This window comes from Sphaeramia orbicularis, chromosome 24 (genome assembly GCF_902148855.1).
Source record: "Sphaeramia orbicularis chromosome 24, fSphaOr1.1, whole genome shotgun sequence".
NCBI classification, from domain to species: Eukaryota; Metazoa; Chordata; class Actinopteri; order Kurtiformes; family Apogonidae; genus Sphaeramia; species Sphaeramia orbicularis.
In genome coordinates this window covers 44,956,922-44,983,583 of record NC_043979.1, presented here as the reverse complement: position 1 = coordinate 44,983,583, position 26,662 = coordinate 44,956,922, and the positions used below count along the sequence as shown (strand labels likewise).

The 26,662-nt window shown below is 35.8% G+C and overlaps 1 pseudogene; it reads right to left on the bottom strand.

Annotated features, from left to right (window-relative positions):
* LOC115415630 (connector enhancer of kinase suppressor of ras 3-like) overlaps positions 1-24,957 on the bottom strand; it is a 64,097-nt pseudogene extending 39,140 nt beyond the window's left edge.
* Positions 24,958-26,662: the final 1,705 nt, after the last annotated feature.

Here is a 26,662-nt window from a genome sequence, read left to right as displayed (position 1 = left end):
GCAGACAGAAACATATATAAACCAGCTAACCAGCAGTTAAACCAGATAGGAACCTATTATAAACCAGCTAACCAGCAGTTAAAGCAGACAGAAACATATACAAACCACTTATAAACATATCTAACCCAGTTCCTCATCAGTAAACCACACCTTAGCAGATCTCTCATCTCTTAATCATCTGCAGTTCCATTATTAGCTAACTTTGCTTCAGTTCAGTTCAGCTAGCTGTAGCTAGTAACATCAAACGTTTTTTAACATTCTAACAGGTTCCATACCTCTGTAATTGGATTAGTTTTCATCCTCCTCTTTTCTCCTCTTCTAAACTGTGCAGTTCAGGGCTTGGAAGGCCTTTTCATGGTGATAAACTCTCCAGTTTTAACCTGGATGCTAGTTCAACACTGACTGTCCTTTAGCTCTGCTCTGTCACTCACGCGCACACACACGGTACGCCAAAAAAAAAAAAAAAAAACCCGACCCATGTATCACTAAAGTAAACCCCAGACAGGACTGTGCTGCTGTGTCCCAGCTTTAGTCTGTATGTTCCAGGTAGAGTGGGGACCAGAAGACGACTGGGAACCACCAGTGACCACACATGACAGACTGTGTAGTGTCGTATGGTGTCACCAGCTCAAACTGCTGAAGTGAAATAAATTAATTTCATATCAATCCGACATTGACAAAGACGAAAACGAAGGGAATTGTATCCATAATTTTTATACGTTTTAGTTAGTTTTGTAAGCTCACAATACAGTTTCAGTTAGTTATCGTTTTTTTCTTTTAATTAGAGTTTTTATTTATTTCAGTTAACGAAAATGTTTTTTCAATTTTAGTTTTCGTCATTTCGTTCGTTTTCGTTAACGATAATAACCTTGGTGTACACACATACTGCGCCATGTTTCTTTTAAAACTCTTCTCTATTTTCTCATATTTAATTCACTGATCATGTAAATGTTCATAAAAGCTCAGATTAAAGTTGAACTTTATTGTATCAGAAACAGAGAAAACTGAAGAAAAACAGACTTTTCCAGCAAATAGATCATTAATTTATCATAAACCCAGTGTGTTCATCCACTGTCATTGATCCAACTCCATGGGTTTTAATGGTGAATCAATGTTGTAGAAGATGACGATGTTTCCACGGTAACTACGGAGCCTCTGAACATCCAAATGAGTCATATCTGATGACCACGAAAATACAACAAACTGAATTTTACACCAATTATTTACATGTATTGATAAGATTAGTGGATCAACAGGTATTAAAAGGTTTAGATCAGTAGATGCTTTTGGTCACTGGCACATATTTCAGTCTTAAAGGCTTGTAAATGGTCTGATTTACTGGTTGGAGGATCTGAACAGATTGAATCTGGAGGTCGAACTGATGCCTGAACATCCACAGCTGAATCCAAACATACTGACGACTAATGAAGTGTCACCTCGTTTAGCTGACGGAGACATTTTCCACATTCCAGACTCTGGAAAACTGCTGATACGTTTGGAGTTTTTGGCTGCAGAGATGCTTCTCAGGCAGGATGAGAACAACACCAAACACAAACCACATTCTCTGTATTTGTTTAACCCATAAAGAACAAAACACCCACTGACTAAATATATGTGAACATCAACATCAAAAATTAAAGTTTCACCTATCATTTCTCAAATAGCCTCATGTTTTAGCTTAAGAACTCTATATTATGGAACTGTTTATAAAGTTTCAGTATCACTTGTAGAAAAAAAAATATAACTGATTATGTAAAGTTATACTTCTGACATATACACTTTGTAAATGTACTATTAACTTTAACAATATTTTTTCTTGCTTGTGTAAGGGATATTTCAACCCTTGGAGGAGAAAATTGAAGAAAAGGCCTATGTAAAGATATCCTTTTATGTCAAATATTTTGAGTATAGTTTTAATTTATTACAATTTTAATTTTATATACCTAATATTTAGAACCAATATTCACTTCTAAAGTCTTTGAAAAGGTTCGTTAAGCATCTTTGTGTTATTTATGTAATAAATTATATACATTTTTCAAATTGGGTTTTATATTTTTTGTGTTTTTTGTCGTTTTGTGTTGATATAGTAGGTTAAAGTGAAAAAATAAAAGGCAGATGAGATAGATGAAGTTGTGCTGAAAAAAGATCCCAAGCATGGGTATAGTAAACATTTCTTTATATAGTATATAAAGGCAAAATCAAAATGACGCCAAAATGGGCTCAGACCCCTAAGGGTTAAGTCTGTGAATCTGTAGGAACTAATTATTCAACAGTAGAATATACACAGGTTATGTACAATCCAGTTATTAGTCAAATATGCTCTGCTATTAGCTGTATATATCACTGCAGTTATATATCTGTTAAATAAAAGTTTATTAGCATATTTGTAATGTTTTAGTTCCAGTAACAGTCTTTCATTCTGATACTGAACAAAGGTACAAACTGCTGTCCCTGTGTCAACAACAAATTTGTATCATTTCAACATTTTTATCCAATATTGATCACAATTGTAGTTTACCATCATAACTGAAGCCTTATGTTTTATTTAGGATCAGTTTTGTATGAAAACAGCATGTTTTGTACATTTGCGTCAAGTGAAAAAAAAAAAAAGAAAAAAGATGCTCATTTTGAGTCCTCGTCACGCATGGATTCAACTATTTTTACCACAAAATGTTATTTCTGTAAATTTAATCATGTGTCATGTGAAAGTACTTACTGAGACCTATTCATACATGTACTGAACATCAAGATAAGCTATTTAGTTTAAAACACAGAGCTTACTGAACATGAAATGTGTCCCCATGTCATTGCTTGATCTGGCCCATGTATGTTTTTTTTATAGTTTTTTCCCTCCTTGGATATCTCTGCTTTGTGGCCAAACATGACATCGATTAAATCACAAAAATAAACAGATTCATCCAAAACATGAACTTCTGCCTGCGGCTCTAAAACCGTCTAGTTTTCCTGCTCTTTCAAATAAAGAATGAACTTTATTTCAGTTGTTGCATAAATGCAAGTGATTGATGCTGTTGAAATGTGATTTATGAGCCAATAAAAGTCTTTGAAACCGAAAAAATGCTTGTAAATTTCTTCCAATGTGCCTCAGAAACACGTGATTGCAGTAGACTGAAAAAAATGTGTGTTACTGCCTAAACTTTAGTCATGAATACAGTTGATTTTAAAAACTATTTTAACAAAGATTAGACAATTTTAAGATCACAAAACGGTTTGGTATTAAGTTAAATCAGCTGATCAATTTGTTTTAGGCTATTAATCAACAAATAGTTTCATAATTAGTTATACATTTTTTATTTGTTTATATAAAGTCAAATGTTTAATGTTTATTTAAAGTCAATATTTTCTGTGAACATTTTTCATCTTTACATGTAGAAACACGCATTTTTAACAATTTTCTGACAGTTGAACTGATAAATTAATGATAAAAATAACTTAGTTTCCGCATCAGTTTAGACTGAGTTGTGATTTTCATTTTAGATCAATAATATGTAAGTTTTTTTTTAAATTATTATTAATTTAGGTTTTCCTTGCTTTTGCTCCTTTTTATCCTTAATTTTCTCTTTTTCAATAGTTGTTAAAAGAAATAAATAAAATCAGACACTAAAGCTGTACTGTTGTGTCGTAGTCAGTAAAACTATGTTAACTACTGGGCTTTAACAATGGCTAAGACTCATGGGAAATGTAGTTTAATACCAGACACGTTTAATCGCAGTTCAAATGAAAACGTGTTGAATATGAACCGTTGTAGATGAAGTCGTTTTTTTTTCCCACCGGTCCGGTTCTGGGACTAAACCTGACTTGTGCTTATGATGGATGTGTTTTACAGCGTTCTCCCAGAGGCCTCGTTTTCCACAGTTGACTTTAGTCACACATGTAAGAAAAGTTCACGTGTGCGTCTGTGGCGGCGTCTCGGTCTGGTCTGATGTTTGCCCACGGCTGTGAACCTCGACACGGCTGTCAGTCAAACGCACAAACCAGCGCTTCAGCCCTGAACCGGGTCTGGTTCATGTTGTCGGAACATTTACGACCATATTGTCACAATATTTTGACAATATCTGATGAAGTAAACACTGGTCCACATGTTCCTCTACGTACATTAATGTGTGACGCTGCAGTGTTTTATAATGATCATAAATGTTTTTAGAGTCTAAAGTATCTGTAAATAAACTAAAATGTGCAATAGTTTCTTGCTTATTTCTGTTTCATGCAACATGCTCCTTTTACAGAGGACTTCATAGTATTTATTGTTTACTTATGTGTATGTTTGTATATGTATACTTGCGCAATGTTATTTATTGTATCCAGTGTGCAGTGTGTTTGTTTGTTTTCACTGCCAATTAATTTTTTTATTGCTTATTATTAGGGCTGTCAAAATTAAGCATCAACGCGAATTAATCCATCCTCATCATTAATCTGATTAAAAATTTTAACACAATTAGCCCATCTGCAGAACAGAATAACTTTGAACGTCTCTGCCAATGCATTTCAGGCAGTTTGTCCGAGTAGCGTTAGCTTCACACATGCACAAATGGTCAGCTGATCCGGTAGTGACAGGCAGCAGAACCAACCCATAAAGATGGAAGACGCTAAACAACACGTTGGCCCTCTGGATGGAAATATGAGGACAAAAAAAACTAAGACGGAACAGTTGTGTCAAAGTTGTTTTGTTGAAACTGTTGAAGGTGTAAATAATAAACACATTAAGGGCGTATATATTCCTTTCTTTCTTTAGTCTGTTTGCTCATGCAAAATGAAATGCAATTAATATCAATTAAAAATGAATATTTAATCATAATTAATCAAAATCCACAGCAACCCTGTGATTAAACTGATTAAAAATTGTAATCGTTTGACAGCATTACTTATTACTACAACTACTACTACTATTTACATACTTATATTACTTGTTTTACATCATTGTTACAACTACTATTACTATTTTCACTTTATTGTAACTTTTATCTAGTGATTATTAAATTATATTACTAGGGGCGGCCATGGCTCTGTTGGTACAGCAGGTCGTCCAATAACCGAAGGGTTGGCGGTTCGAATCCCGCTCTGTCCTTGTCAGTCCGTTGTGTCCTTGGGCAAGACACTTCACCCTCCTTGCCTCCAGTGCCACCCACACTGGTGTATGAATGTTTGGTGGTGGTCAGAGGGGCCGTAGGCGCAAAATGGAAGCCACGCTTCTGTCAGTCTGCCCCAGGGCAGCTGTGGATACAGATGTAGTTTACCACCACCAGAGGGAGAATGTGAGGGCAAATGAATAGGTGTCTAGAAAGGCGCTATATACATCCAAACCATTATTATTATCATCACTATTTTTGTCATTTGTTCTTCTACTAGTACTTTCTAATGTACAATTGCTTGTTATTTCACTACTGTTGTAGTTCTTGCTATTTCTGTTTTCTTGCAATATTTCTTATATGTGTACATTTGGAGTTCAATCAATAAAGTTCTACCTCATCTAATCTAATCTAATCTTGTATGCCGTTTTTTCTTAGTATAGTACTGGTTCTTATAAGCTGATGCCCTTTTATTGATATCATTTTTCATATTTTTGAGGTAACACCACTACTCAAAAAACCTTCCCTCACCCCCACTCAAGTGGAGAATTATCGACCAGTCTCACTCCTCCCATACCTTTCTAAGATCATCGAAAGGGCGGTTTTCAAACAGGTCACAGAATTCCTCTCCCAAAATAACCTCCTGGACATCAACCAATCTGGCTTCAAAATCGGCCACTCCACTGAAACGGCTCTGTTGTCTGTGACAGAAGCCTTGAAAGAGGCTAGAGCAGCAGCCAAGTCTTCAGTACTCATTCTACTGGACTTATCAGCAGCATTTGACACTGTCAATCATGATATCCTGTTATCCATACTCTGGAACATGGGCATCACAGGCCACGCACACTCCTGGTTTCAATCTTACCTTACTGGTCGGTCCTTCAGTGTGTCCTGGCTAGGGCACACATCAGCAGTTCACCGCCTCACCACGGGGGTCCCCCAAGGCTCTGTGTTGGGCCCCCTCCTTTTTGCCATATACACCACCTCACTCGGTCAGATCATCCACTCACACGGCTTCTCATATCATTGCTATGCTGATGATACCCAGCTCTATCTGTCATTCCCACCTGATGACTCCACAGTCTCAGTGCGGATCTCAGATTGTCTCTCTGACATATCTGCATGGATGAAAGCCCATCACCTTCAGCTGAACCTGTCCAAAACTGAACTGCTGGTCTTCCCAGCTAAGCCAACCATACAGCTGGACATCTCCATCACTATTGACTCCATACCTCTGGCTCCTACCAGTGTAGTACGTAACTTGGGAGTCATGATTGATAATCAGTTGACCTTCACGGATCACGTTGCCTCTGTCACCCGATCATGCCGTTTCACTCTGTTCAACCTAAGAAAGATCAGGCCATACCTAACCGAACAGGCCACCCAGCTCCTGGTGCAGACTATGGTTATCTCCCGTCTTGACTACTGCAGTGCTCTTCTAACGGGCCTCCCAGCTTGTGTTGTCAAACCACTACAGATGGTCCAGAATGCAGCAGCGCGTCTGGTCTTCAATCAGCCTAAAAGGGCACATGTCACCCCCTTACTCATTGAGTTACACTGGCTACCCATAGCTGCCCGCATCAAATTCAAATCTTTAATCCTAGCCTACAAAATTCTCCGTGGGTCTGCTCCTGTCTACTTAGGTGCACTAATAAAAGCTTATGTCGCCCCACGACCACTCCGCTCATCTGGGGAACGTAGTCTGGTGGTCCCCAGACCTTGTACAAGACAATCCAGGCTCTTTTCATGGGTCGTTCCACGTTGGTGGAACGCTCTACCAAGTGCTACAAGAACAGAGGCATCCCTGCCTATCTTCAAGAAGCTCCTGAAGACCCAGCTCTTCCGAGAGCACCTCCTGTCCTAGCACTTTCAAACATTCCATTTTAAATATTCTAATAAGGTTTTTCCCAGGACAACCACAGATTCTTTCACGATTATCTCTGGACCTGCTGCGGTGGTCCGGCCTCTTCCCTGCCCTCATCATCACCACTCACTTATCCTCAACCGCCTCCATGTGTCTCCCCCCTACTCCCCCCTTCTCCCCCTCTCCCCCAGTCCCTATCTCTATCGCTCTCTCTTTTTCCCCTTCTCTACTCTCTCTCTTTAACCCCAACTGGTCAAGGCAGACGGCCATCCTCCAGGAGTCTGGGTCTGCTCGAGGTTTCTGCCTGTTAAAGGGAAGTTTTTCCTCGCCACTGTCACCAGTCACAAGTGTTTGCTCCTGGAGGATTCTGTTGGGTTTCTGTAGAATTGACTTAGAGTCTGGTTTTGACCAACTCTATATATAAAATGTCAAGAGATAACTTTCTTGTGATCTGGCGCTATATAAATAAAATTTGATTGATTGAGTGATTTAATTGGTTTTCCCCTGTAAGTCGCTTTGGAAAAAAGCGTCTGCCAAATGCGTAAACATAAACATAAACATATTTTATTTTTATTTATGCACAATGGTCCTGGGAAACATCATTTCATTGCTCTGTGTTTATTTGGTCCAGATATGTCTGGAATGACAAATAGTCGGTTCAACCTGAACTTTAGACTCATTCCATGTCACATTTCAGAAATTAGGCCAGCACATCACAGACTTATGTTGAGTCATGTCATTATTTTTTTCTACAAAATAGCAACAGCTGAACTTCAGAGCAGGAAGATGTTAAAAAAAAAAAAAAATCACAAAATATGGACTTAAATGTACACGTTAATGCTGCAAAGTAAAATATCGTAATGATTTTGAGTTGAGGAGGAACGTTTGAATAGCTTTGTCATTTAATTACGCTAAATGATGTATCCTGAACATGTCGCACCATCATCACTTTATCGCAAACTTTACCGACCACAGATAAAGAGCGTCAGGGGTTTGGGTCGATCTCCCAGAATCTGCAGGTTAAAATCCACCGATAATGGAACTGGAAACAGGAACTTAGGCTACGTTCGCATTTTTTGGTGAAATCCGATTTTTTTGTGTGCTTGTTCATATTACACATTAAATGCAACTTCTATCAGTTTTAAGTATGTACTGAATGTGACTCTGAAGTGACCCACATGCACAAAAGAAGTCCTGATGTAATATGTGACCGTGAAGTAAATATGCTACGCAGAAATAAATATGGACGCAGAATTGTGGCATTCATTGGATTTCAGTGACGTAAAGGTCGGCTAAATGCAGACCTGGCCGTTCAGACTGAAGTCGCATTGCAAAATATCAGATAGGTATCGGATTTAAGACCACATATGAAAGTGGCCTGGGTCGGATTTGAAAAAAATCAAATTAGTGCTGTTCAAACTGTCTTCAACAGATCGGACACAGGTCACATATGGGCAAAAAAATTGGTTTTGTACTGTTCAAACTGTCTCTAACAGATTGGATAAAGGGCAAAAAAAAATCGGATTTGGACCACATTTGCCTGCAGTCTGACTCTGAATGTAGCCTTAGATGCAGGTTAACATTTCGTGGGAGTTTTTGAGGTGAGTTTTAAGTTTGAGGTGAGGATCGTATAACAGACATCAGGTACGTTCGATGGTCCGGTCTCCGTTTTCCGCCTCTTACAGCGTGAAGGGGAATTTCAGGCTTGTTATTGTTTTTTAACTGCATGTTTGGCAACCTGCCTTCGTCCTGTCATCAGTTAATGTGAAACGTTCCCACGCGTTCGAGTCTTTTTCTTTTCCATTTAACGGCCAAGTAGAAGTGAAATATAAGGTTTTGGAGGAAGTTGATCCTGAAAGACAACATTAAGTTTCAGCTGGTATTTTTACATTTATTTACTCATTTATTTAAGTTTTGACTTGATATGGTCAGTTCCACAGTTACTGATCAATTGCTTTGACTCATTTATTAACTCATGCATTTATTATTGTAACTGTATTACACTGTGAGTTTTATTGGAGACATATATAGAAGGTTTTCAGTGTCAAAATGTTGGACAGATGGATGATTATGATCTGTTACCTGCTTTTTACCTGTTATCTTTATTGCATTGGCCTGTAAAAAAAAAAAAAAAATTGCAATTTGCAGACTTTTACAGTGAAGTTAGAAAGTTAAGATCTATGAATACGGTATCAGAATGTCATTAAAAGCCTCTAAGAAACAGAATCTGAAGTGGATCTGACTAAATTCACCTGCACGGTAAGGTTCAGGAATCGAACCAACAGATCACAGATTTACAATAATTCTTAAACGTCTGAACTCATCGTTTCATGCCTCTATTTTTTTTGCAGCAAAACAACATATTACACAAACTCTACAGGTTAAAATGGACTAAAACTGAACACTAAAGCGCAGAAGGATGGAAAAGAATCACAATAGAATAGAATAGAATAGAATAGAATAGAATAGAATAGAATAGAATAGAATAGAATAGAATAGAATAGAATAGAACAGACTTTATCGTCATTGTGTGTACAAAGAAATTAAAAATGCTACTCAGGTCAAAAAGAAAATAAAACAATACATCAGAAAATAAGCATAGGGCAAGTATAAAATGACAAAGAAAACTAAAGATAAAACACAAAAACAGAATATGAAATTTATCAATAGTAAAATAACCTTGTTTTCCTAACCTTACCTTGCATATATTGTATATTTCCGAATAGAACAGACTTTATCGTCATTGTGTGTACAAAGAAATTAAAAATGCTACTCTGGTCAAAAAGAAAATAAAACAATACATCAGAAAATAAGCATAGGGCAAGTATAAAATGACAAAGAAAACTAAAGATAAAACACAAAAACAGAATATGAAATTTATCAATAGTAAAATAACCTTGTTTTCCTAACCTTACCTTGCATATATTGTATATTTCCTATATTACCTTTATATATCCTTATTTGTTGTAGATATTTCTCATCTGTAATATAGCTAGCTTTTGTATATTTCAGTAGTTTTAGCAGTATTTTAGTAATATATGTATATTTAATATTTTATGTGGTAGCTTTTGGCACATGCCCATATTTTTCAATATTTTACGTGATATTTTTATAGTCTTTTTTTCACTATGTGTTTCTGCTGCTAAACAGAACATAGCTGCCAAATTGATTTTCATAGTTCCTGTGTCAAGATCTATTCTATTCTATTCTATTCTATTCTATTCTATTCTATTCTATAACAACAGAACTATGATAATAGAACCCCTTTGTTCTCTTTGTTCTTTTTGTTTTGCTTGTTTGTGAAGCGTCTTTGAGTGTCTAAGAAAGCGCTATACAAATGTGATTTATTATTATTATTATTATTATTATTATTGTTATTGTTATTATTATTATTATTATTATTATTATTAACTAAATGTAGAATAAAATAAAATGGACTTCAAATATGAATTAATATTAACAGTATGTATATCTTACTAGCAATATTAATAGTGTGTATATCTATGAAAGTTGACAAAAAGTATGTATTTGAATATATACTGCATTGTTTTTTGCAAGAACAGAGTATTATTGCATGAGAATAGAGAACAAATACCCTAATTAGCCAAGGAATGTTGATGCTAACAGCCTATAATGCAACATTCTTTCAAATACTGTGATACACTGATAGACTTAAGAGTAGAAAATATTAGAAAACACTGCAGCATCCATGTGGAATACGGAGCCACCGAGGTGAGAAAAACTGTAATTATTCCTTCAGCGCCAGCTCATATGATCGTTTCCTTCCACTGAACGAAAACAATCCAGCGTCGTCTGAAAACACTGGCTGTAAATTTGTCCACAGTAACGTCGACTATTACTGACGCCCGTAAAACGAGACGCTAGTGAAACTGCAGCCGCTCGTAAACAACCAGTTAATCATTGTCACAACGATCAAAACAAACATGACGTTCAGCCTGGTTTTACAAAGGTTTATGGATTTACCACCAACATCTTCAGACATTTACCACCACATACCTGAGCGTCAATAAAAAAAAGAATTCTGTCAAGTCCAGGTGATGAAACCTCACAATTTAGAGCATGTTTTTAAACAAATATATATAATCAGCTGATGATTATTTCTCTAAATGACTGGAAACTTTAATATTTTTCATTATTTCACTTATCAGAAGTTACTTTGATGTCATTTTCAGTAATTTATCACAGCCTCAATCAAAATCTGAGAACTGAAAAGAAGAGAAACAACAAAAAAGAACAACAGAATAAAAATAAATGATTTAAAATACATAAGTGCATTGATCTACAGCTGTTTTATTGTTCTTTTATGCAAATTTTTTTTAACCAAACTGCAAAACATTCACCGGTTCCATGTTTCTAATGAGTCGATTGCTTTTTGTTGCACTATTTTTATATATCTCAACAGTTTTTGTTTAAATATTTAATTTTTAGTCAAATACTTTCACTTTCTGTTGCCTTTTTTGTGTTTTTCTGCTTTGGCAATCAGTTTGTTCACAAATTAACTAATTCTTAACGTATTCTCTCTAACACACACTTGAATTCAGTGAGAGACATTCATTAGACCAAATGTCATGTGTTGGACAGACTAAAGCGATGTTTATCTCCTCCTCTTCCTCCTCCTCCTCCTCTTCCTCCTCCTCCTCCTCCTCCTCCTCTTCATCACAGCAGGACGAGGCCAGAGGAAAAGGTGAAAGAGCAGAGTCTATTCATAGTCAAACGTCCACAGGTCGGTCGACTCCATCTACAGACAAACACTGCACAGGAAAGAGGATTTCCTCCTGCACAACTGTCGCTTCAGTCCAAACACTCCAGTCCAGCCCAGTGAAACCAGTTAGAACACGACACTGGGAGCGTTAGGACAAACTGGACCTGGATCTATGAGGATCCAACTCATATAGAAAAGACCAGTGTATCTGAGACACCGTTTCTCCAGATATCAGATACTTCAACTAATGGCACTTTTTATTTAACTACTGGCACTTCTTCAACTACTAGTTTTTGTCAACTATTCTCCATTTGAAAAAAAAAAAAAGCACTTTTTTTCAACTACTGGCACTTTTTCTTCAACTATTCTCCCTTTAAAAAAAAAAAAAAAAAAAAAAGAACTATCGAGACTCTTCAACTACTCTCCCTTTTCTTTAAAATGATTATCACTTTTTTTCAAACTACTGGCACTTTTTCCTTATGGCAATTTTCCTTCAACAGTTGACACTATTTCTTCAACTACTGACACTTTTTCTTCAAGTATTTTCCCTTCTTCCTCAAATATTACCCTTTTTTCCTCAGCTTTTGGCACTTTTTCCTCAACTATTCTCTCCTCTTTCTTAAACAATTAGTTGTTTTTCCAGCTACTGGCACTTTTTCTTCAAATACTGGCACTTTTTTTCCCCAACTTTTTCTTCAACTATTCTCCCTTTTTCTTCAAATATTGGCACTTTTTCCTCAACTATTCTCCCCTTTTTCTTAAACAATTAGTTGTTTTTCTGACTACTGGCACTTTTTCTTCAAATACTGGCACTTTTTTTCCCAGTTTTTTCTTCAACTATTGGCACTTTTTCTTCAACTATTCTCCTTTTTTCTTCAACTATTCTCCATTTTTCTTCAACTATTGACACTTTTTCTTCAACTATTCTCCCTTTTTCTTCAATGATTATCACTTTTTTCCAACTACTGGCACTTTTTGCTCAGGTTTTTGGTACTTTTTCTTCAACAATTAGCACCCACACACACACACACACAACTACTGGCACTTTTTCCTCCACTATTCTCCCTTTTTCTTCAACTATTCTCCCTTTTTCTTCAATGATTATCACTTTTTTCCAACTACTGGCACTTTTTGCTCAGCTTTTGGCACTTTTTCTTCAACAATTAGCACTCCCCCCCAACTACTGGCACTTTTTCCTCAACTATTCTCCCTTCTTCCTCAGCTATTACCACTTTTCCCACACATATTCTCCCTCTTTCCTCAACTATAAGCACTTTTTCCTCAACTATTGTCCCTTTTTCATTTATTTATTTGTATCAGACATGTAAATAGTTACAGTCCATAGAGTATAATAAACGTTAAAAGAAAAAAAAACAAATAAATGAAAACGGTTATAAATATAAAAACAACACGCATGCACACACCCTATCTTCAATAACAAGTATAAAGATGCTGGTGCCAGTATTTAGCAAGTGTAGAATCAGCATAAAAGTCCGAGTTAACAATTGTAAAATCACATTTCTAGAGTGACTTAACTGCAGTATAAAATTCAAAATTGCTTTCCGTAACATCTCATAATAAGAGCGAACATTATTAAAACAGAACATACCACTAGCACTACAGCTACGATAAAAACCACGTATAATACGGAATGCACTGTTAAAAGCAACTCTGACTGAGTGAGCAGTACAACGTTTAAAATTAACCCATAAGTAACAGAGATAAATATTCGAGCAAAAAGATATGAACAATTTATTCTTAACAGTAGTGGAGCAAAAATAAAACCTGCGAGAGTTAAAATGACTCCTGCCATAAAGACTCCTAACCTTAGTTTGAATGTCATTATCATCACTAAGATTATCAGATACAATATGTCCAAGGTACTTGTAGTTTCCTCCACTATTACCACTTTCTCCTTAACTATTCTCCCTTTTTTTTAAGTTACTGACACTTTTCTTCAACTAGTCTCCCTTATTCCTCAAGTATCAGCACTTTTTATTTGACTTTTCTCCCTTTTTCCTCAACTATTAGCACTTTTTCCTCAGCTCTCTGAACTTTTTCCTCAACTATTACCAATTTGTCTGCAACTCCTCTCTATTTTTGACTATTTTGTATCTTCCCACAAAATGAACAAAGACAAGAGTTCAGTGTTCTGGATGTGTTATCCCACTTTTTCAGTCTGTCTTCATTATTTTTACACGACAATGTGCGACTGCACCTGTCAGACCTGCACACAGGTATGTGGATGTGTCTGGACATGCGAGTGTTTACTGAGCTACAGCTGTCTGATCAGTTCGCTCCAATAATACAAATGAATTTAAAAAAAAAAAAAAAAAAAAAGGCCTCGGGACTTGCTGATCTGACTGCTGCCATGTTTTTCAACTACAGTTCATAAGACACAAGACAGTCAAGTGTTTTAACCACAGGATCTGTCAGGAACTCATCCAAAACACTGAACCATGAAGAATGTCTGCATGTGGAAAAACACAGCAACAAAGCTCCTACAACAGCTTCATTTTGGGATTAGTGTGAAGAAAACTCAACACACTAAAGATTCTTTTGTCTGTCATTACTCTGCAGGTTAGTTTGAACAGATCTTTACATCATAAAAGATGAATTCATTCTTACCAGCAGAGATTCTGGCATGACTTTCCTTTTCTACAATGATTGATTAAATAGAAAAAAATGATAGAATTAATGATGGATTAGTCAGGATTAGAGTTTAATTCTATGACAAACAGATGGCAAAAGGGCCCAGAGCAAAAAGCGTATGAAGGATTTCTCCAATACAACTAATAAAAGATAATAAATTTCACAGCTTCAAAGCGGAAATCAGAAAATATTCAGCATTCAAGCCAAAACTAACAGACTAGAGTAATTCCATGTCAACTAATCCAGAACTTCCCCAGTTCATGTCTTGGATTTTTTTTCTACTAAAATGATGGAATACTGTAAAAATCCTCTAAAGTTTTGAAGTTTTAAAGTTTGGAGGCTAAAGTTGAAATTGTACTGAGCATCCATGAAAACTCTAAAGATCATTTACAACACAGTCATGAAAAGGAAATAAATTAATGACCCTAAACCTAAATCTGTCCCCATGACCTTCATTTGGCTAAATATCTTTTGCAGGGACAACCACAAACAAAGCTAACCGACGCTGTGGATCTGATCATATCTGGTGAAAAACACGAAGGCTTTTGTCTGTTGATGCCAAGTTAAGTATAATTTGCGGAACGAAGCAAACGTGAAGAAACTGGTCTGTCATTGTCAATGTTTCAGGTACAGAATCACTCAAAACAATGGCTCAGTGTGAATTAGTGTGAATTAAAGCATTATTTCCTTCACTCTACACACAACAACTTGACTTTTTGTGTGTTTGTTTCTGTTTTAGAGATCTAAAATATCACGTGTGCATGGATGAACGGTCCATACTAATATCCGTGTTGTTCAAAACCAACTTTTTTTCATATTATCCATATGAGAGTCGACTGAAGCATGGCCACATGGTTTAAAAAAAAAACAAAAAAAAACTCCCATCATTACAGTGTTTATATAAGGCTGTGGTCAGATTGCATGACATTCTTGTCGGGTGATGGTCGCTGCGTCAGATGAGGCAAATGTAGTTAGAAACTCATACTCTGTTTTGGTTGAGTCCTATCTACACATCGTTTGGTCCTTATGATTGTTGTATTTAATAAAAAATATGCTACTGACTGTAGGCTATAAATAATTACTAAACAGATGAACCATCACGTCACCAATAAGTTTCTGAACCTCTAGTAGTCCGAGATTCAGCCATTGTAGGCTACATAGGCTATATATTTGTGGAGCTAGAAGTGACCAGATTTGGACAAAAAGGGAGGAGCTATAGGAGCCCAAAAGGATCATGAGTGAACTAATGCTAAACACTAGCTTATTGACTTGGTTTTAAGTATTAAAATTCATCAAATGCTGTGTAACAAAGTAATTTACAGGTACTATAAATGGAGTTAAAACTGTTTGTCAGGAGAATATGTGTTTTATTACACAATCAAAAAATCTGAGCTGTCAATCAAACCTGTCAATCGAGGCCCAACATGGCAGATGTCAAAGCTTCTAATGGACAGATGTCACGTATTACAGGGTTCAAATTAGGGATGTAAACAATTAATCGACTACAATTAATTGTCGATAAGAATTTGCTTGATTAAATTATTAATTGTCGGTTAATTGCCCTTTTCTGCCCGTCTACACCTGTCCGAAGGCTGCCGGTTTTTCCACACTGCGACACCGCAGCTGGGATAGCATTGAACCGGATCATGGCGTTGATGAGTTAGAATGTCTTTATGGACATGGTGGAGCCAAACACAGACCGGCCCGTCTATTTGTGGGAGCGGTGCACCCCCGAATAAATACACGCACAAATGCGGGGTCGGTATCGGAGCGTTTTCCCAGGAGGTTGGTGTGGTCTACAGTCAGTAAAAAGCTTGGCTTTCACTTCTGCGGGGGCACGGACTGCACTGTACCCCCATAGTATTAGAAATAGGACGAAAAGTGACGCACGCACGCATCCCCTGCCCGTACTACACGCATGCAAGTAGCCCCCCGACGAAACGCACGCACTTGCACCCTACACACACACACACCGGTGAAACGCAAGCGCGTGCACCACCCGCCACATCAACAGATGAATTCCACAGGAAACACTGACTGTATCCAATGGTTCAATAAATCAATCATTAAAAAATCATTAAAATATGACATGGTTTTTTCATGAAGTATATAATCAATATTTAGCTTTTATTCTTATAGATTGTATTGAAAAAGAAATTCACGTTCTCAGGAAAATCGCCGCTTATCAATTAATCATTAATCAATCGATAAGGGTAACCAACTAACGATTAATGAATTAATCGATAATTTGCATCCCTAGTTCAAATAAAACCAAATGAGACCAGAATGACTCCTCTGTATTTTAAGGGAGAAGGTCAGTGTAAGTCATAGTGAGCCAGACCTTTTTGGAGCAGCATCTAGTGGCCGTCAGCGGTATTACAGCTTTAACACACTTCTGCATAAGCATCAGTGTGGATCCAAAGACCTGATCCCTTCTATCGACCGACTGTAGAATAAAAAAGGATGGAAAGATTTATAATATTAGCCAATTAGAGCTGGGTGATCTCATGATTTTAGATGGGGACTGACTGTCATATGACCAACTTCCTTCTACTTCCTTCTACGCTTCTGTCAGTCAGCCCCAGGGCAGCTGTGGCTACAGATGTAGTTTACTACCACCAGAGGGAGAATGTGAGAGTGAATGAATAATGGGTCAATAATGTAAAGCGCTTTGGGTGTCTAGAAAGGCGCTATATAAATCCAATCCATTATTATTATTATTTCTGCTCCTATTGGTCGACTTCACAGCAGCGTCTGAACTGTTAAAGGAAAATCAAACACAGATTCCCTCCTTTTCTTAGTCTGGTTACATTACGACATTTGATTATTTTGTTCAGATTTTCATACTTAACCCTTTCATGCATACTGTAGTTTCAGCTCACTTTCCAAAGGGTTACAAAAGCAATATCCTCCAAACCACATGGGGGCAGTTTCTATAGACCCTAAGCAATGCAATGAAAACAAGTATCATCTTAGTTTTAGAATTTGGACTGCTCTGTGATCTCATAAAGTTAACCTCTTAAGACCCAGCTATGGGTTTTCTATTTACACTTGTGGACAAGAGTTTCACAGCTTTATACAAAAAAAAAAAAAAAAGAAAGAAGTCCACCGCAAAGGATGTTCCATAAAAATGCTTAAAAATGCATCTGAAAAAACTGTTGTATCATGATGTTTCCAATACAGGCAATTATTTAATTTAAAAAAGGCAAAATTTGTACTTTCCTGGGTCTCAGGAGGTTAAATATCTTCTTAATAAAACCTTTTTTTTTTTTTCAAAATTCATAATGCATTTCTCAATTTTAGCCTAATTTGAGCAATAAAATCAATCTAAAAAAAGAAAAAATTTAAAAATTGAGTTACTTTTTTTCATAATTCATGCATGAAAGGGTTAATTCCTGTTCAGCGTGACCCTACTTTGTGACATTTCAAGACTTTTGTGTAAATTTCCTGCCTTCATCCATTTCCAGACAAGCTGACAGTAGGATTTGCGACACAAGGATATATATTAAAAAAAAAAAAAAAAAAAAACATGTAACAACAGACATTACATAAACACTGCAGCTCAGAAACACATCGAACCGGATTAGAGAAGACTGTGGGAACCAGGAGCAAATCAAACACGAGGAATTCAACCTAACTGAAACGGCAATGAAAAGAACCTGTTTCTACAGCTGTATGAGAGTAAACACACACACACACACACAGACACACACAGACACACAGAAACACAAACACACACTGCCTGGAGCTGCACGTCGTTCTGCAGTCACTGTAAATATTCCAGCAGGATCTGCATTCACCAAACCCAACCTGAACTCTGGACAGTTTCTGTTTGTGTTTATCCTCTCGCTAACAGAATTACACAACAAGACTTTTAACACAAACCTACAAATGGCACTGAACATATGAGAATGACACCTGAAAACAGACATTATCTGTAAAGTGGACACAAACAACCTGAAGATCTGAGACAAACACTACTCCGAAAAACCCTGCAATCTGATTTTAACATTTTTTTTAATTTTTTTTTTTAACGTATTATTTACTGGAGGCATAGTCATTCAACATACAGTCATAAGACAACAAACTGAAGTATCACATCAGATAGATTCATTCATAGGTATGAATCTATTTTAACAGTTTTAATCAATGTTGACAATGCAGACAACATATTCTTGATCAAATTTTTACTTCAGTTGATGTTGACAATTAACAAATTCATGTTCCTAAGTAGGGATGCACTTATTGCAACATTGTTTGTTGATACCAATGGCATTTTTGGTTAATAGCCAGTGCCAATATCAATATTACTTTCTGTTTCTTTATTATGTTGTTGTCGTTTTTCATCCTCCCTCAACAAAGAAATCTTCAGCTTCTTGTGATGAACGTTAACTCCACTCCAGTGGGATATTTAACTGATATCTGCCCCCAGAAATTAAAAACAAAAAAAAAAATAAAATAAAAATTGAGGCCATTACAAGGAACTGGCTCAAAGTTGATCCACTCTGTGAGGATCAGTGGCTAGTTATTAGAGAGGAAATCCACTCTAGAGCTGCAACTGATTGATCGACTCAAAGTGATCCAAAAAAATCATTCAACCACAATTCTCCTGAATCAAAAGCTTTGTTTCCTTCATTTCTCTGCTGTTAAACATTGGTTCCACTGTTGTGTTTCACACGGATGCTTATTGTGACGCACAAAGGAGCTTCAATTCAGGAAAACTACAACAGAATATCTCCCTTCAATCAATTCGAGTTGATTAATCGAATCAGGAATGTTTGCATTGGCTTTAAGCGCTTAATTGATTACTCGGTTGCAGCTCTAATCTACTCTATGGAAAGGTTGACTTAAAACCTAAGGCTCAAGGAACATATATTCATAAAGTGCTGGAGAAAATGGCTGGACTATAAATAAAACAATACATAATTATTACTGCATGTCATTTAAATATTTTGTGTTCAACCAGTGACCTCTAGTTTCTGTGTTGTATTGTCTGTTGATAAAATAAAAATAAATTATTCAAAAAAAAAAAAAAAATCAACAAAACTAGGGAATACGACAAAGCAAAAATCTAAAAGGAGGAAGGAACTAGTGCTGACAGAAAACTCAGACTCATGAGATACTTATAGTTCAACTGATGTAAATTCCAAACCAGCGTCAGCAAGATTTAAGAGAAGAATAAATTGCATTCAAATAAGATATTAGTCTGAAGTTAACAGAGATCATGACAGTTCTTTCAGCTCAATGCCTGGGTATAAACCAGCAGAACTGTAACTACAGACACTTTTCTAATTCTTCTAAAACAACAGAGAAAGTTACAAGAAAAACAGACAGAATGACGGAATAGATGTTATCTGATAAATCATGTCAGATTATGCTGCTTATACCATTACTTGAATAATTCAATAACTCCAGAAATCAGATAATGATTGGATTATTAGTATGCATGTAAACAGGTCCAGTGACTTCATTTATCAGTGTGTCTTTTTACTGAACTCTTCCTTCCTGATGGAGTAAACCTTCAGATTAATGCAGGGAAATCTTCATTATAAATATAAAAACAGTTGCTATCTTAAACTCCTTCCTCACATTGAGCCTGTTTACATGACTAAAAATCAGATAACTGGGGGTAATCAGAATATTGTAATAACTTGGGGTGTTAGAAAATATTGGTTCTGCAATATATTGCAATATTTCATTTCACAATACTGTATCGATATTAAAAAGTACTGTATCAATATTTTTGGCTATTTATTCAAATGCAGATATGGCGGAGCTTAATTTTTTTTTTGGTTTTCTTTTTTGTTTATATTTTATTTATTATTATTTAACATGGTTTTATTAAATAATGGTTATTTGAAGCATCCTAAAAGCACATTTTACTGAGAGAGGCAGATGTTAGTTCCTTTGCTGGGATTGCACAAAAATAATGTTCTGATGTTAGTTATGAACTAAAAGAATATGAACATTTGAACAGGATCTTAAACTGTAATGTCTGTAAAACATAATTTAAGTTTTGACATAAGAAAATTTTGTGATATTGCATTAGATCCTGTTGAGTTCAAATAAAAATCTGTTTAGTATTTGTGCAGATTTCTGGTGTAATTCAATTCTTCCAGGAAATAGTCATTTTTAAAAAAGAAACAAACAAAAAATTGCCTTTTAAACAGTATCATGATATATCGAGATATTTCGGATTGTGATCCGAGTATTGTGATTTGTATCATATCGCCAGATTCTTGCCAATACACAGCCCTAGTAATAACCAGACTTGATGCGTTTACATGCATTTCAGAAATGCAATAATTGAAAACCCGGGTTTAGACGCTCCAGTTCATGATCGGATGTCTTTTGGAGTACAGAGGTGCATAGTGATGGTAGAATCAAAGTTGCTGTTATCATCTTCCACTCATGTTTGACTACATAACTTCAGTTTTCCAACTATTTCAACTGTTCAAATCGGATTAACAGGTATAAATGCATGAAGACATCTGAAAATTGGGGAGACATCCAAGTGTGTTAATCTGATTTCTCATAATCAGATTACTGCTGTTATCTGATAAAACAGATCAGATTATACTGTTCATATAATCACTGGAATTAATCTGCTAACTCCAGAAATCAGATAATAATCAAGAGTATTAGTGTGGATGTAAACGGGCTCACTATCAAAATGTATATGATAAAATAACTATGAATGTCATTCGCATTCTGCAGAAATCAGCTTTCAACTTCTCATCTAAACCACATTACTGAATTTCCATCTGCCTGACTGCCCAAGTGCATCATGGGACAAAAACGAGCAGGAAACCAGCTTTTACAAGACACAACGACAATAACAGGTCATGTGAGCGACCCGTGGGTTTGTCGCTCTTTTCACGCACAACAAAAGTCTGCCAGTCGGGCTGCTTTCATGTCGCCTCGGTCAGGTGTTACCGCGACCTCTGACCCCTGCACAGTGGGAGGGCGACCCTGTGAAGAGCTATTGTTATTGTTGTTGGGTTTTTATTGACGCCTGTTGACACTCGGCTCCACTTTGTGTGTCTGCGTGTGTTATATAAGCGAGTTAAACACCGGTGACGACAGGGAAAATCATTTAACGTCAGAGCTGGAAAACAGAGGTGGCTTAATCGATTAGTTCAGAGGCCACATGCCGATGAATATGATCTCAAGTGGCCGGATCAGTAAAATAATGAGAACTCAAACAGTGGAAAAAGTGAAATTACATTATGGGAATGTTTATATCTACAAAGTAACCTTCAAGAAAATGCAAATAACATGAACAATTATGACCAACCTAAAAAAAAAGAGTGAAATTTGACATTATGCCTCATCTTCTCATTAACAAGTTCCATTCACAACAAAACCCACCCCTCACACATACTGTAGCTTATTTTGGCATTGATCCAGCTGATGGCATCATGTCTATGCGTGTGGCGATGTCATCATATCAACTGTCTCTATACATGTGCCAAGTTTGAAGTAAATTGAAACAAAATTGATGTTTTTATAGGCATTTGAAATTTCACCATTATAAGTAAATAGGAGAAGAAAGAATATTTTAAATATTCATAAAAAATTTTAACTTTGACCTACTTTTCCCAAAATGTAATCACATCTATTCTGGGTCACATGCAATCTATAAATCCAATTTGGTATGAATTCAACCAATAGTTTTGCTGCTACAGACATGTGACATTTCATCCATTATAAGTAAATGGAGAAAAAAAAGATTTTAAAAATTCATTAAAAATTGAAACTTTAACCTATTTTCCCCAAAATGTAATGACATCTATTTTGGTCACTGGCAATCTACGAACCAAATTTGGTATGAATTCAACCATCAGTTTTGCTGCTACAGACTTTTGAAATTTTGCCCATTATAAGTAAATAGAAGAATTAAAAATATTTCAAAAATTCCTAAAATATTTTAACTTTGTACTACTTTTCCCAAAACGTAATCACATCTATTCTGGGTCACTTCCAATCTATAAACCCAATTTGGTATGAATTCAACCAATAGTTTTGCTGCTAAACAAACAAACAAACCAAACCAAAAACAACACCCCTTGCCTCCCATTTGGGGGGGGGGGGTTAATAATAAGTTACAGATCACAGCAGGATCTACAAATACACAAAATCTTTGGTAACAGAATATTGTTAAAATTACACTTCATTCTCTTAAAATATTTCAGGTTATTCACATTTTTTGTAAACATTTTTACTTTCTTTGCACTAAAATATAAAGACAAATTTGGATTTGTCATTATTTATAAGTTATTATGATAGTATTTTCCTGGTCTGACCCACTTGAGATCATACTGGTCTGAATGTGGAACCTGAACTAAAATGATTTTAACATCTTTGATTGTTTATATCTTGAGTGTAATTTTTGCAGATTTCACCAATTCATCCCGCGGACCAGATTGAAGGCTTTGGTGGACCATTTTTGGTCTGCAGGCCGTATGTTTGACACCCCTGGATTAGCTGTTTCATTAAACAGCCGAGAAAAAATAAATCAGATTTTGTACAGCCTAAAATCCTGCTATTCAGTTCACTATAAAACAAAACAGTGGAAATTTTAGCACAATATAACCACAAATGGGAAAAGCCAACACATAGTATAGTATGTCATCTGCTATGCATCATCTACATTTCCATTAATTGTTGCAGCTGCAGATAAAAAGGGACACTTCCTGGAGTAGTTTTATGGCCGATTGTTAACGGGGTTGGTTTTATGACTCTGGGTTATGAATATGAAAACCTCGCTCGGTCTCCAGTTGGCAGTTCTTAGAGAAAGAGTCAACAGTGTCACAACTCTGAAAGTTTTACTTATCAGCTTTAACCTTCAGCCGACAAACACACTTTCACACAACAAACATGATTTTTATATGTTAAACTCAGACTGAGCTGCGAAAATTATCCTTTTACCAATTGACCAAAAGAGATGAAAACTGGAAGAATTCTTTAAGTATCAGACAAACCGGTCCCAAAACTGAGTCCTTAAAGTCTTATGTTCTGAGTTTATCGAATGTATTTAATCTAGTCAAAACTTTTGTAAAAAATAAATGAAAATTTCAGTAGTCGAACAGAATTTGGGTTAGGACTTTAACAGACATTTGCTTCGAAATCGTTCCCAGTGTTACATATTTTATACCATTTTCATCATTTTGCGTCTTTTACTTCATCTTTGTCTTGTTGCATCATTTACATCTTTATCTTCTTTTATGTTACATTAGTCTTTTTGCATCTTTTACGTACGTTTTGTTTCATCACATCTTTTACATTGCATCGTTTCATCTTTTATGTCGTTTGCATCTTGTTGCTTCTTTCACGTCAATTTGATCCCTTGTCGGTTCATCTTTTTACAAATTTTAGTTAGTTTTTGTCTTCTGCATTGTTTGCATCTTATTTCACCTTTTACTTTATTTTCTTCTTTAGAGTTGCTTTAGCGTTTTTGCATCTTTTACATCTGTTTTGTCTCATCATATCTTTTACATTGCCTTCTGGACTAGTTTTGCTCTTTGAAGCAAAACTCAAAGAACTACCAAGAAGAACAATGACCTGGGAAAATGAGAAATTGAATGAGAAATTGTCCTTATGTTAGTTCCAAATTCAAAATTTTTAACAATAGTATGCTCTCTACTGTTTGTTAGTTGATTGGCATGCTTGTTTTTATTCTGTATATATATTTATACTTTTTTCTTTTCTTTTAAACTGCTTTACTCTACACTCAAGAGAGTTGTCTCTTGTAATTTTGTGGTACACATGTATAATGACAATAAAGGCATTCTATTCTATTGCTACCAAGTGTTTGTGTAACATTGTGTGTAATGCACATGTATAAATGATAAGCTGAGGGATAATATTGTTAAAACTGCACTTATTTTTCTTACAAATTTCATTTTTTTCAGGTTATTCACAAGTTTTTTGTTAAAGTTTAGTTTGTAAATGTAAATATTTTCATAATTTAATGCTTTTTATTGCACTGAAACAAAGAGGAAAAAGTTGTCATTATTTTTACTTCTAGGTTAGGATGCTATTACTTTACTGGTTCAGTTCTGATCCAAATGGGCTGAATGTGGCTCCTGGAGGAAATGAGTTGAACACTTCTGATTTATATGGTCAAAAGTAGGCGGTCTAAGCCAAAAAAAAACTGCATTATTTACAAAATAACTTCATTTTTTAACACATTATTATGATTCACAGCAGTTAAATAACACTGAATAACATCTACAAAAGTACAATTAGTTAGTTTTGATTAATTAAGAGTTATTAAAGTAAAGAATTTGTCGGAATTTCCTCCAAAAAAAACTGAAAAACACAGAGCTCTATCAGCTCAGTATGTGGCAGCCTGCTGGTGCTCCGTTAGCCCCGGTGGCTCAGTATGTGGCAGCCCGCCTCACCTCTCATCCAGTCGGTCACTTGTTGCACCGTCCACCCGCTCACTGCCTCCATTTCTCCACAAACCGGCGACCTCCGCCTCCTCCGCGAGTTTAGTTAGTCCGTCCTGAATCCGAACTACCGGGAGGAACGGTCAGACATGGCTGGGGAACCGAGGAGTGTCCGTTAAAACCCGGACGAGCCGCGGTCCGGGTTCCTCTACTTGAACCGATGGAGACGAACTGTGACGGAGAGTTAACGGAAACACACAACACCGGCCGCGCGTGGGCCGGGATCAGGTTTCAACAGCTTCACCACGCCCCCTAACACCTCTCTACCAATCATACGAGAGCATGGTAACGCCTCCGAGCGGCGGCAACAAGTATGGCGGATTAAAGTTGTCAAATCAATTAACTAATCAATCAAAAAAAAAAAAAAAGAAAAAAACGTTTAATGAATGAAATTCCGGTGCATTGGCACAGATGTTAGAAAGTAAAATAAAATAGTACAGTAAATAAAAAATAAAGTGCACAGAATTATTTAGTAAAACCAAAACATCAATATAAACAAATCCAATCCAACTTTATTTATAAAGCACTTTAAAACAACTACAGAGGACCAAAGTGCTGTACAGAAGAATAAAAGCACAATACAAATGAATAAAAGCATTAAAAAGATTGAAATCAAATCAAATAAGTTAAAATATAAAAACAGAAGCAAAATGTCAACGTTGCATGAAAGTTAAAAGGCCAAGGAGAACAGGTGGGTTTTAAGAAGAGATTTAAAAACAGGCAAGGAGGAGGCCAAATATACATTAACAGTACAGATGAAATACAAATAGTTTATATGATGAAAACACTTTATGACATTAAGTATATATAGTTGCCCATAATGTTGGAATAATTTCATTTTCAGACACATCCCTCTTTTTAGTCTTGTTTCTACGTCCATAATCATCTTTGACAGGTGTGCAGATTATAAACCAGCTACACTTTATCTATCAAAAATAATCACACTGTCACAATCATCTCATGAGATGAGGTAAAAAATGTTTTATTCCAACTTTATGGGCAAACAGTGTTTATATATACAAATACATTGGCCTACACTTATGGAATACTGAACTGCTAATAATAATAAATCAATGGAAAAAATGTCACAAAAATATTACCTAAGAATATAAGGACCCTCCTTGGAATCACTGGAGGAGACCTAAATGTGCTTAAGTATACTGAGTGAAGTTAGGACTTAACTTTCATTATTATAATTATTGTAGGGATTATTTGTTCCTTAATCTACCAACAACTGCAACATTAGACAAGAGCATCAAGAACTTGAAATTTAATGCAGGTGGCAAAAGTGCACTCATCTTTGAGTGAATATACTCTGGCAAAAGTACAGTTTATTCATAGTTTATTTGATATTTGATAGACACATGTATAAAGTATCATAGTATTTGTAGCTAGGGCTAATTTGTGACAATTGTCCATCAGAGGGAATGAAAACACTCAAATATGAGTAAAAATAAATATGATATATAAGGATGACATGTGTACAGTATGAAAGAAATACAGCAAAATATTTAATGCTCATTAACACTAATTACAACAGGATCTTTGCTGTTATTTAGGTATTACATAGAGTCTGAGTCCATTTGCTCATTAGATTCCAGCGGTATGTCATTAAAATGAATAAAATTGACAAAATTTAACATCTTTGCATGGCAGTGATAATATGTTATTTGCCTTTTGTCAAAACATTTTAAGGCCCTCATTTTTCTTTAGTCAAGTAGAGGTACAAAACAAGAAACTATAAAATTAATTCTGTGTCTTTCAGTAAAGTAAAAAGTATTTCTAATTTGTTGTGGCTTTTTGTTTTTTCTGACCCTCACAATCATCCATATTAGTGTCAGAAAAAACAAACAAACATAAAGTTACTCAGGTAAAGTACAGATTC